Below are 13703 nucleotides of genomic sequence, written 5' to 3' on the forward strand. Positions count from 1 at the left end.
AATTAGCATTGTTCTAAAGGTTGTGCTTTGTTTCTTCATTCTAGTGTTCATCTTTAATAAAACTATTCTTTATTTGTGGAAGCTTAAATGTTAGAAGGCAGAGCACTGTAGGGAGAGGAGGAAACAACAGCACTCAAACCAGGAAAATGGATGTCTTTTACATAGGACAGAGAAAAAAGGAGAGGGTGAGGAAGGAGAAGAGAAGCAAAACTGGAGGGCTAAGGGAACGGGAGGAGACAGAGAGAGGGAGATTGTGTGCTGTAGAAACACCATCTCTTAGTAGAGAGGATAAATGCTGTCTGAATTTTATTAGCTGAATTTAAGTAAGTTTTCCTGAGTATGTTGCCAGCATTTAACCAACTTTATTATTTAGGATTTATCTCCTACAGCAGACAGCCCCTGAGTACTCAAATCCTTCTGTTGCCAGTCCTGTGGCTCCCAACAGTTGTTTAAGTTGTTTTCCCCCCTCATGTTTCCTGTAAATGATAGAATATTTACTTTCTTTTTCAATCTATAGTCAAACTGCACAGGGGTTCATTTTAAAACAAGGCTTTAATATGCCTTTATTATTCCATTTTGAAGCCAGCTATGTTTTAGGAACCTATAAAATAGATAATGTATATATGTATATGTGTATGTATATTTACATCTATTTACAATCTTAGTTTCTTAAATATTTAAACATATACCAAACTATATTTTTGAATATTATTTTCATTTTAATTTTTAAAGATCTCTCTTAGCAACAGAATCATCCATAATATCAAATTCTAAAATTTATAATAAGGGCTGGAAAGTTAGTTCAGTCATTAAGAGCACTGACTAATCTTTCAGAGGACCCCTGTTTGATTACTAGAATTCAGATGATGATTTACAACCATTTGCAACTTCAACTACATGGGCTCTGATGCCCTCTTCTGGCCGCTGGAGGCACCTGTATGGCATTGTACACACACACACACACACACACACACACACACACACACACACACACAAACACACACATGCATGAATACACACAGGTGCATGAAGACACACATACTATAAAGCTTAAAGAAATACAATTCAAATTAAACATAATAAAAATATAGAAGATCTCCAGACTTTTGGGTTAATTTATTTATTTTACATCCTGACCACAACCTCTCTTCCCTCTTCTCCTCTCACTCTCTCCCCCTTCCTCCCTTCCACACCCCTAATCCACTCCTGCTCTGTATTCACTCAGAAAGGACAGACCTCTCCCATATGTCAGTAAGGCATGGCCCATCAAGATGCCATAAGACCAAGCACTTCTCCCTATATTCAGTTTGGGCAAGGCAATCCATCATGAGTAATATGTTCTCAAGCACCAGTCAAAGCACTGGGGATAGCCCCTGCTCCCATAACCAGAGTCCCACAAATTGACCGAGCTACACAACTCTCTTGAGGGAGATGCAATGAAGCTCTGACCCAAGACGGACGTAGACTATAATCTTTCCAGTAAGCCACCCCTGGTGGTGCTACACACATTACTAAATATGGGTTAATCAAAATGTGAGAGTTAGCCAGTAAGAGGGTGAAGCTAATGGGCCAAGCAGTGTTTAAAAGAATACAGTTTGTGTGTTATTATTTCGGGTGTAAAGCTAGCCAGGTGGCAGGATGCAGCCCCACCGCTCCATCTACAGATTGACTTCTACACTTTCTCATATATGTAAACGGCCTTGATCAGTCCTGTGTAGGCACCCTTATTGTTGGTTCAGACTGTGGGATTTTCCAATGTTTGACTTTGGGTCCCTGAATCTGCCTTTATCAGTCACTAGATGAAGACTCTCTGGTGACAACTGGGGTTGTCACCAATCTGATTACAGGGATTAGACAGTTCAGGCTCTGCATCCACTGCTTCCAGGAGTCTTTGGAAATCAATACAGTAGTTCCTCAGAATATAGGTAATATATCTACATCAAGACCCAGCTAGATCACTCTTTGGCATATACCCAAGGAATACTCAGTCATACCACAAGGTCACCTGCTCAACTATGTTCATAGTAGCAGTTTTATTTGTAGCCAGAAACTGGAAACAACCTCAATGCTCCTCAGCTGAAGAATAGATAAAGAAAATATGGTGCTTTTACACAATGGAATATTCCTTGGCTGTCAAAAACAATGACACTAGGAAATATGAAGGCAAATAAATGGAAGCAGAAAAAAGTCATTCTGAGGAAAGTAACCCAGACACAGAAATACAAGCAAGGCATGCACTCACTTATAAATGGATATTTACTGTAAAGTAAAGGATAAATGCTACAGTCCACAACCCTAGAAAAGCAACATAGCAAGGAGGGCCCAAGGGGGGAACATAGGGATCTCCTTGGGAAGGGGAAATAGAAGAGATCTCCTGGGTGGACTGGGAGGCTTGTGGTCATGGGAACTTGTAGGATAGGGTTGGAGTGGACAAAGAGGGAGAGTACTGGGATGACTGGAATGGGGGACTTTACAGATTTGAGTAGAAGCCCGATGCAAGAGAAACTCCCACAAGTCTATAAGGATTTCCACAGTTGAGACTCTTCCAAACTTTTGTTAATATCTAGAAATAGCATAAAGTTAAAAGTCTAAATTAGTTACCTCATCATATATTGCTAGTTAAATCTGAGAGAAGTGTCATGAATTCTAGTTGCTATTAATAATTAAAACCCAGCGTTAGATATAGGGGTTAAATTAGCTGAAGATAAAAGAGGCAGAGAAACCAGCTACTAGAGAATTCTTTTGCTTCTACCAATTCTCAGACCAAAGGGGTGATTCTGTCCTTAGACTCTCTCCTCAGACTTCATGCTTTGACTGCAGGGTTGATCCTCAGACAAGTGTCCCCACCAAACCTCAGACTGCATTGTTCCTGTCTCCTGCTTTAGATTCCTCACTCTACCCAGACATATCACTCCTGTCCCACCTCGCTAGTGCTAGGATTAAAGGTGTGTGATCCCAAGTGGTGGGGTCACCTTTGTGTGAGCTTTGTTTCTCTTAGACAGATTCAAACTTGTATAGTCCAGGATGGCCTTGAACTAATAGAGATCCCACTGACTCTATCTCCTGAGTTCTGTAATCAAAGGTATGTGCCACCTTCAACCATATCCCATGGTCCCCATGCCCACAATTTTCTCAGATCTTGTCTTTTTCTATTTCCATGTAGAGTAGATCTATGTGTGTCTCTCTTAGGGTTCTCATTATTGTCTAGGTTCTTTGCTTTATGTTTAAAATTCACTTATGAGTGAGTACGTATGATAATTGCCTTTCTGGGTCTGGGTTACCTCATCAAAATGATGTTTTCTAGCTCCATTCATTTGCCTGAAAATTTCAAGATGGCATTATTTTTTTCTGCTGTGCAGTACTCTATTGTGTAAATATACCACATTTTCCTTATCCATTCTTTGGTCAAGGTGCATTTAGATTGTTTCCAGTTTCTAGCAATGACAAACAAAGCTGCTATGAACATAGTTGAGAACATGTCCTTGTGGCACAATTGAACACCCTTTGGATATATACCCAAAAGTGATATTGCTGTGTCATGATGAAGTTTGTTTCTTTATTTTCTGTGAAATCACCATACTGATATCCAAAGGGGCTGTACAGCTTGCGCTCCCACCAGCAAAGCAGGAGTGTTTCCTTTACCCTACTGGTGTGGGGAGGTCCTTCTGTCTATGCGTTTCTTTTATTGGTTGGTGAGTAAAGAAACTGGTTTGGCCTTTAGCAAGGTAGAACTTAGTTAGGTAGGAAAGCTAGGCTGAAAGCTGGAAGAAAGGAGGCAGAGTCAGAGAGAAGCCATGTAGCTGGAGCCAGACAGAACTTTACCCAGTAAGCCACAACTACATGGTGATACATAGATTAATAGAACTGGGTTAAATTGAGATGTAAAAGTTAGCCAATAAAAACCTAGAGCTAATGGGCCAAGCCATGATTTAAATAATATGGTTTCTGTGTGATTATTTTGGGTCTAAGCAGCTGGGAACAAACAAGCAGCCTCCTATAACAAATCAGTGCACCAACATGGCCAACTTAATCAACTTAAAAACTTCAGAGAGCTTGAAAAGGAAATATAGACACAAAAATGCAAAATCTTTCTGTTTGCTGGTGGTGTGGTGCAGCTCCTTTAAGAGAGATTTTCCTGACTCAGTGGTAGCTGGAAAAAAAAACCCATGCTGCCTTGAACTGCTGGCTTTCTGGGCTGCACTGAAAACATAACCTCTGGCTCTTTCAGAAGACTGAGCATTTATTTGTTTTAATTTATGTATTTTTTATTTTTTAATTTTATTAAAAATTTCCACCTCCCCACACTCCTCCTTCTCCCTCTTCCAGTCCAAAGAGCAGTCAGGGTTCCCTGCCCTGTGGGAAGTCCAAGGTCCTCCCCCCTCCATCCAGGTCTAAAAAGGTGAGCATCCAAACAGACTAGGATACCACAACGCATGTGATAAATTATTTAAAAATTATGTCCAATACAGAAATGTGTTACATTTACATAATGGAGCACTATTCTGCAGTAAAAATAACAACATTTTAAAATTTGAAGGCAAATAGATGGCTGTAGAAAAAATGTATTGAGATAACCCAGACCCAGAAATATAAATATTTTATGTACCCATTACAAGAGGCTTTTAGGCATAAATCAAAAAAGTCAAGCCTACAGTTCATATCCTACAGAATCTAGACAACAAAGAGGACTTAAGAGAGACATACATGGAACTACTTAGGAAGTAGAAAAAAGACAAGGTCTCCAAAGGGAATTGGGAAGATAAGGGTCATGGGAGATTTACAAGGGGAGAGGTGAGGAAGGGAGCAGACAAAACTATATAACCCAATAAAAACAATAAAATCTATAAAAATGAGCATTTATTTCAATGGGGTTTGTGAGCAGCATGCTACAACTTGCTTGGTGGCAACATGGACCGGTTTTGTGCCCAGAGATGGGGCACTGTACATAACTCTCAGAAGCTGTGATCAGTTTTACTATGCTGGGTGGGTTGGGTCAAGCAGACAGTGTTGTATTTCACCTAGTAATGATGCAGCTTAAGTTTTTAAAAAGCACGTAGCATTTTAAGAAACACTCCTGGACAGTAAAGAATTAAAACTGTACATAGGCTTGGGAGAGAAAAGAAAAAGAATATAGACAGTTATAGAAAGAAGTACATGTTTTTTAAAAGATAAAGTCTTTAAAGAGACAGTGTACATGGTCACAGATTAAAGAAATAAAGAATAATAAGCCATGTGAAGATGAAAAATTTACAGATAGTCTGCATTATGTATATTATTAGGTTTTCTTTAAATTTTTGACTGTGAATGGACTAAGTACAGAGAGATGTATGGGATGCTAAGCTAAAACAGCATACATATTTTAAAGGTATCTTGATTTTAGAACATGGGTCTAAGGATATGTTACTTTGGAAAAGAGGTTCTTCTTTTGTTTCCACAGAGGATGAGAACCTGTGGATTGATTTCAGGCTAATGTAATTTGATGGATCAAGATCCCCTGAAAAATTGCTGTGAACACTCCCAAAGGATTACTCCACCAAACTGCTGACCGAGATGAACCTAGCACACAGGATATACCATGAAAGACCTGATTAACAGCACCTACAATCAGCAGGAAATAATCTAGAAAACCATGGCCATATACCCAAATATTGTTTGTAAATGTTTCTTTACATTTAAACTGGGATATGCCATAGAGATTTGCATTGGTATGGACCTTGGTTTATTGATACAAATTATATATATATATATATATATATATATATATATGTATATATATATATATATGTATATATATATATATATATGATCTTGATTAAGGTATTGTATTTGTGCAGCTCATTTAAAAATATAATGTATAATTAAGAAATATAGGTTAATAAATAATCATCAACAATAGTCAAGCTTGTAGTCATATTAGATTTTGTATATGTACAGAGATATATTTCAGATGGATAGATAATATTCAAACCTTTCAAAGACTAAAGAATATGGTATTTAAAATGTTTAAGACCTTATAACTTTTCATATCAATGAGACACGTCTGCTTTTGGCAGCACCAATTATTTCAAGAGTAAGATGGGCATCAAAGATGCTTTTTATGGAGTTGGTTAGCCATTTGAAAAAGAAACTGCTCCTTCCTGCACTGCTTGATGAACTGAACATACAGGATCCACAAAGAAATGCCTGCTGAACTTGCCTAAAGGTGAGACCATCCTTCAGGGTTTCGACCACATGAAAGAGTTTGCCAGACATTCTGCAGGACACAGAAGAAAGTGATTAAAAAAAACTGCCAACATAGGTGAAACTGTCTTTGGAATTGCCTGCTTCATTAAAATGTCTACTGGATACTAAGGGCCTGTGGGATGAAGATGGAGGCCCCAAAGTTACAGAAGAACTTTGGGTGACTGTCCAGGCAGCAAGAGTTCTGTCTATTCTAGAGTTTTGCAAGTTGTTTACAATGCACTTCCTGTTTACTTAGGTAATATTATATCCTTCTGGAGTCTTTGATGGAGCAGAAAAATTGATAGCTATGGTTTTCTTTAGGTATAATAAAATATAAAGTAGATATAAATATTATAACTGTAATTCTTGCTTGCTACCTGTATTGTTATATGTAATTTTTCTGTGTTAAAGTTTAAACTTTCCTTTTTTATTTAAACAGAATGGGGAAATGGTGTGGGAGGTCTTTCTGTCTATGTATTGCTTTTATTGGTTAATGAATAAAGAAACTGGCTTAGTCTATAACAAGGTAGAACTTAGGTGGGAAAGCTAGGCTGAATGCTGGAAGAAAGGAGGCAGAGGCAGAGAGAAGTCATGTAGCCTCACTAGCACAGAACAGAAATTTACCCAGTAAGCCACAGCCACATCATAATACATAGATTAATATAAATTGGTTATTTTAAGATTTAAGAGTTAGCCAAGAAGAAGCTAGAGCTAATGGGCCAAGCAGTGATTTAAATAATATGGTTACCATGTGATTATTTGGGGTCTAAGTGGCCAGGAACAAATGAGCAGCCTCTTGAAACATCCCAGAACCTCTCTAGCATAAGTTGTCATCAGTGTTTTTAATCTTGGCCATTCTTACGGGTGTAAGATAAAATCTCAGAGTTGTTTTGATTTTCATTTCTCTGATGACTAAGGATGTTGAACATTTACTTAAGTGTCTTTCAGCCATTTTAGATTCATCTGTTGAGAGTTCTCTGTTTCCATTTTTATTGTTTTTTTTTTTTTTTTTGATGACCAATTCCTTGAGTTCTTTGTATATTTTGGAGATCAGACCTCTGTCTGATGTGGGGTTAGACCTTTCTCCTATAGACTGGAATTTTGTCTTGTTGACCATGTCCTTTGCTTTACAGAAGCTTTTCAGTTTCACGAGGTTTCATTTGTTACTTGTTTCTCTCAGTGTCTGTGCTACTGGGGTTATATTTAGGAAGTGATCTCCTGTGCCAATGTGTTCAAGTATTCTTCCCACTTTCTTTTCTATAGGGTTCAGGTGCCTGGTTTTATGTTGAGGTCTTTGATCCATTTGAACTTGGGTTTTGTGCATGGTGAGAGATATGTATCTATTTTCATTCTTCTACATGTTGATAACCAATTATATCAGCACCATTTATTAAATATGCTTTCTTTTTTCCATTTGATACTTTTTGCTTCTTTGTCAAAAAACAGGTGTTTGAAGTGTGTATATTAATATACAGGTCTTTGATTTAATTCTATTGGTCAACCTCTCTGTTTTTATGCCAATACCAGGTTGTTTTCAGTACTGTGGCTCTGTAGTAGAGTTTGAAGACAGGGACTGTGATGCCTCCAGAAGTTCTTTTATTGTATTGTTTTGGCTATCCTGGGTTTTTTGCTTTTCCATATGAAGTTGAGTACCATTCTTTCGAGGTCTGTGAAGAATTTTGCAGGGATTTTGATGAGCATTGCATTGAATCTGTAGATTGCTCTTAGTAGGATTGCCATTTTTACCATTAATTCACCTACCCAAGAGGAGTGAGTTCTTTCCATTTTCTGGAGTGGTCTTCAAATTCTTTCTTCAAAGATTTAAAGTTCTTGTCATCCAAGTCTTCCACTTGTTTGGTTAGAGTTACTCTGAGATACTTTATAATATTTATGGCTATTGTGAAAGGTAATGTTTCTCTGATTTATTTCTTGGCCCATTTATCATTTGCCTAAAGGAGGGCTACTGATTATTTTGGAGTTAATCCTGTATCCTGCTGCATTCATTACTAAAAGTGGTTATGAGTTGTAGAAGTTCCTTGGTAGAATTTTTGGAGCTGCTTATGTAAACTATTATATCATCAGCAAATAGTGAGAGTTTGACTTCTTTTCCAATTTATATCCACTTGATCTCCTTTTGTTGTCTTATTGCTCTGTGTAGAACTTCAAGAACTGCATTGAATAGACATGGAGAGAATGGACAATCTTGTCTTGTTGCTGATTTCAGTGGAATCGCTGGGAGTTTCTCTCCATTTAGCTTGATGTTAGCTGTTGACTTGCTGTATATTGCCTTTATTTCATTTAGGTATGTTCCTTTATCCCTGCTCTCTCCAAGATCTTTATCACAAAGGAATGTTGTATTTTGTCAAAAGCTTTTTAAGTATCTAGTGAGATGATCACGTGGTTTTAATTTTTCAGTTTGTTTATATGGTGAATTACATTGACAGATTTTTGTGTATTGAACCATCCCTGCATCTCTGGAATGAAGCCTACTTGGTTGTGGTGGTTGATGGTTCTGATGTATTCTTGGATTAGATTTACCAGTATATTATTGAGTATTTTTATATCAATGTTCATGTTGAGACTGTAATTCTTTCTTAGTATTGTCTTTTTTGTGGTTTGAGTATCAGGGTAATTGTAGCCTCAAAAAAAAAGAGCTTGACAATGTTCATTCTGTTTCTATTATGTGGAATAATTTGAGAAGTATTGGTATTAGTTCTTTGAAAATCTTGTAAAATTCTGAGCTGAAACCATCTTGTCCTGGGCTTTTCTTTCACTGGAGGCTTCTGATGACTGTTTCTATTTCTTCAGCAGTTATATGTCTATTTAACTGCATATCTATTCTTGATTTAATTTTGGCAAGTGATATTTATCCAGAAAGTTGTCCATTTCCTTTAAGTTTTCCAACTTTGTGGACTACAAGTTTTCAAAATATGACCTGATTATTGTCAGGATTTCCTTCATGTCTGTTGTTATGCCACCATTTTCATTTCTGATTTTGTTAATTTGGATATTCTCTCTTTGCATTTTGGTTAGTTTGTATAATGATTTGTCTGTTTTGTTGATTTTCTCAAAGAACCAACTTTTTGGCTCGTTGATTCTTGGTATTGCTTTCTTTGTTTCTATTTTGTTGATTTCAGCTCTCAATTTGATTATTTCCTTCCATCTAGTTCTCTTATGTGAGTTTGCTTCTTTTTGTTCTAAAGTTTTCAAATGTTGTGTTAATTCACTAGTGTGGGCTTTTCCCAGCTTCTTTATGTAGGCATTTAGTGTTATGAATTTTCTTCTTCACACTGCTCTCATTGTGTCCTATAAATTTGGGTAGGTTGTGTGGTCATTTTCATTGACTTTTAGGAAGTCTTTAATTTCTCCCTTTATTTCTTCCTTGATACATTGATGATTCAGGTTATCATTGTGTAATATCCTTGTGTTTGTGGGCTTTCTGGAATTAGTGTTGCTGATGAGTTCTAATTTAAGCTATGGTGATTCAATAAGAAACATAGGGTTATTCCACTTTTTTTTTGTATCTGTTAAGGTTTGTTTTGTTACCGAGCATGTGGTCAGTTTTTGAGAAGGTTGTATGAGGTGACAAGAAGAAGGTATATATTTTTTTCTGTTTGGATGGAATATTCTATAGATGTCTGTTAAGTCCGTTTGAGTCATGTCATCTGTTAGTTCCCATATTTCTGTTCATTTTTTGTCTGACTGACCTGACAAGTGGTGAGAGGGGAGTGTTGAAGTTTCCCACTATTAGTGTGTGGGGTTTGATGTATGATTTAAGCTTTAAAATTGTTTTTTTTACATATGAGGATGCCCTCTTATTTGGGGCATAGATGTTCAGTAATGAGATTTACTTTAGATGGATTTTTCCTGTGACTAATATGAAATGTCCTTCTTTGTTTCTTTTGATTGATTTTAGTTTGAAGACTATTTTGTTAGATATTAGGATAGCTACACCAGTTTGTCTCTTAGGTTCTTTTGATTGGAAATTTTCCCCAACACTTTACTCTGATACAATATCTGTCTTTAAGGTTGAGATGTGTTTCTTGTATGCAGCCAAAGATGGATTTTGTTTTTGTATCCAATCTGTTAGCCTGTGCCTTTTTACAGGTGAGTTGAGTCCATTTATATTAAGGGATATTAATGACCAGTGATTGTTATCTCCTATAAATTTAGTTTTCTTTGTTGGTGATATTAGTTTGTGCGTTTTCCTCTTCTTTGGGATTTGCTGCTTTGAGATCATCAATTGTCTATATTTTTTGATGTAACCAACTTCCTTAGGTTGGAGTTTTCCTTCTATTACTTTGTATAGGGCTGGGTTTGTGGTTAAATCTGGTTTTGTCATGAAATATCTTGTTTTGTCCTTCTATGGTGATCGAAAGTTTTGCTGGGTATAGTAGTTTAAGCTGGCATCCATGGTCTCTTAATGTCTTCATAATGCTTGACCAAGACCTTCTGGCTTTCATTGTCTCCATTGAGTAGTCAGGTGTAATTCTGGTAGGTCTGCCTTTATATGTTACTTGGCCTTTTTCCTTTGTAGGTCTTAATGTTCTTTCTTTATTCTATATGTTTATTGTTTTGATTATTATGTGGTGAGATGATTTTTTTGATCCAGTTTATTTGGTGTTGTGTAAGCTTCTTGTATCTTCATAGGCATATGTTTCTTTAGGTTGGGAAAGTTTTCTTCTATGATTTTGTTAAATATATTTTCTGTGCTTTTGAGTTGAACTTCTCCTTCTTCTATGCCTATTATTTTTAGATATGGCATTTTCATGGTGTCCCATATTTCCTGGATATTTTGTGTTAAGCTTTTGTTAGATTTAATGTTTCCTTTGACTGATGAGTCTATTTCCTCTATTGTATCTTCAGCACTTAAGTTTCTCTCTTCCATCTCATATTCTGCTATTTATGCTTGCATTTGTGGTTCCTGATTTTTTCTTATGATTTTTGTTTTTATAATTCCCTGTGTTTTCTTTCTTGTCTCTATTTCAGTTTTTAAGTCTTGAAAAGTTTCTTTCATAGATTGATTGCTATTTTTGTTTCCTTTAAGGGATTTGTTGATTTCTTCCAATATTTTGTCTTTTCCTCCATTTCTTGAAGGAATTTCTCATTTCTTCTTTAAGAGTCTCAAGCATTCTCCTGAAGTTATTATTTTTGTAGTCATTTTCTTTTGCTTCATCTATATTTGGTTCAAGTCTTGCTGTTGTAGGGTCACTCAATTTTACTAGAGTCATGTTGCTTTTTGTGGTGTTGCCTGTGTTCTTACCTTGTCTACTTATCTTTTCCTCTAATTGGCATAGTTGGGGTTGTCTGTGACTCTGGTGATTAATCTTTTAGGTGCCAGTAGATCCAAGATCCTGGTGGTTGTTCTTCATGGTGCAGTCAGCGCCATGGTTCCAGTTACTCCACTGGTCACTCTGTGTTCCTGGAGGTTACTCAGCCTGCTCAGCACTCCTGGGGTTTACTCTGCTTCATTGGAGTTTTGGAGTTTGTTGTCTCAGAATAGGTCTGGCCTAGGTTGCTAGCTCAGACCTGTTTCTGTAAATATCCCTGGTCTGGATCTGCTCTTGCAGAGGTCCCTGGCTGGGGGTTGGTCCTGTAAAGGTCTATGGCTCTGATCTACTGCCTTGGAGGTCCCAGACTCAGGAATGCCTGCACCCACAGGGGACCTGGCTCAGGCTTACTCTTTCAGAGACCCCTGACCAATGCCCAGACTCACAGAGGTCTTGACTAAGGCCTACTCCTTCAGAGGTCCCAGACTCATGCCTGGATCTGCAGAGGTTTCTGGCTCCTGCCTACTCCCTCCAAGGTCCCAGACTCACGCTTGGACCCACAGAGGTCCTGGATCAGGTCTTCCTCAGATGTTTCAAATTCATACCTGGATTCTCAGAGGTCTCTGGCTCCTGTCCACTTACTCAGCAGTAGTTCCCCTGTACATGCTCCTGTGGAGTTCACTTTCTCAGGTGTGCTCCAGCCCAGGTCTCTGACTCAGTCCTGCCTCCGCAAATGTCCCTGGTCTGGATCTGCTCCTGCTCCAATGAGTTCACCATTCCAGTCCTACTCCAGCCCAGGTCACTGGTTCAGTCCTGCTCCTGTGGAGTTCAGCCATCCCAGACCCACTCTAGCCCAGGTTGCTGCCTCAATCCTGATCCCATTGAGTTCTCTGCCTCAGGCCTGCTCTAGCCTAGAAAGCTGGCTCAGTCCTGCTCCTGTGGTGTTTGCTGCCTTGGGCCTGCTGTTATGCTTTCTAAAGACATTAAAATTTCATTAAAAAATAAGACAAGCAAGGGATATATATTATTAGGTAAAGAACTTGTCAAATGGGCATGTGAACCTGAGTTTGAGTTCACAGCACCCATATAAAGCTGAACTCTATGCCACCAACCTCTGAATTCTGCCTTCCTATGTCAAGATAGAAAATGGAGACAGGACCATCCCCTGGCAAGTGCAGAAGAGAACAAGACACTCTGTCTCAAACAAGGTGAAAACCAAGAACCAACACACAAGGCTGTCTTCTGACCTCCACACTATGGGTCACATATACCCACATGCATAAATAAATATACACATACATATACACCTTACACACATATACAAAAATGTAAATCTAGTCCTTTTCATTTGGCTTATTATCTGTTTGAGTCTTAAGAAATACAAGGAAAAATTAGACTGAAAGCACTAATCTCCAGGTTACATCTTTTGAGAAACTCACCATGTTATCAGGTGAGTGGAGACAGGTTCTATACAGTGTCACCTAAAAAGCATCCTTTGAAAGCCTCATAGAGCATGCACTGCCATAACAATCATGTGCTTAGGAGCAAGCTGAGATTGAAGGTCCAGAAACAGGCACAACACACCATAGAGATGATTCAGGGCTGGTGTTAGTACTTCATCAGTGGTGGGAAAGAAGCATTGTTCTTTATGAATATGTATTAAAGGGTTCTTGTGAGTGGAATGTATATAGAGACCCACAAAGAATCTGAACTATTAACTTCAAGATACCTAATATGGATCAGGGAAGAACAACTAACAAATTTAATTAAATTTCTTTCTCCTTTTATATGGATGAAATAAGACAGAATTACAAGAATAAACTAGGTCCTTTCCTATCTAAAGAAAGCAAACACTTGCTTTGCACACATTTTCTGGCAAGGGTGTCCCAGGGCACCCTTCATCCTGAGATAAATTCTTGAGACATTGCAAACATTTCCTCTTTCCATCATCAGAGAGTAAATTCCATCACTAAAGCAGTAGGTGCCTTCTGCAGCAAGCTGCCATTCTTCTCCAAATTCTTCATTCATTCCTTCAATTATCTCTGCCACTGAGTGTTGGAGAAACTCATTATAGGGTAGGCTTCAATAAGTTAGAGTAAGTCGTTGTACTCAAGCATTGAACTAGATTAAGCCTCTAGGCAACACTACTGATGAAACAGTTTTTTCTTTGAAATAAAGAAGAGTAATGGTGGAGTTCTAAACACAAACCTT

The 13703-nt window shown here is 37.8% G+C and overlaps 1 protein-coding gene across 1 annotated transcript in view; it reads left to right on the forward strand.

The window, feature by feature from the left end:
- Positions 1 to 13703, forward strand: part of LOC119812899 (glycine N-acyltransferase-like protein Keg1) — a 51749-nt gene that overhangs the window by 17362 nt on the left and 20684 nt on the right. The gene's annotated exons all lie outside the window — the stretch shown is intronic.

The sequence above is a fragment of the Arvicola amphibius genome, chromosome 1, assembly GCF_903992535.2.
Source record: "Arvicola amphibius chromosome 1, mArvAmp1.2, whole genome shotgun sequence".
Lineage (NCBI taxonomy): Eukaryota > Metazoa > Chordata > Mammalia > Rodentia > Cricetidae > Arvicola > Arvicola amphibius.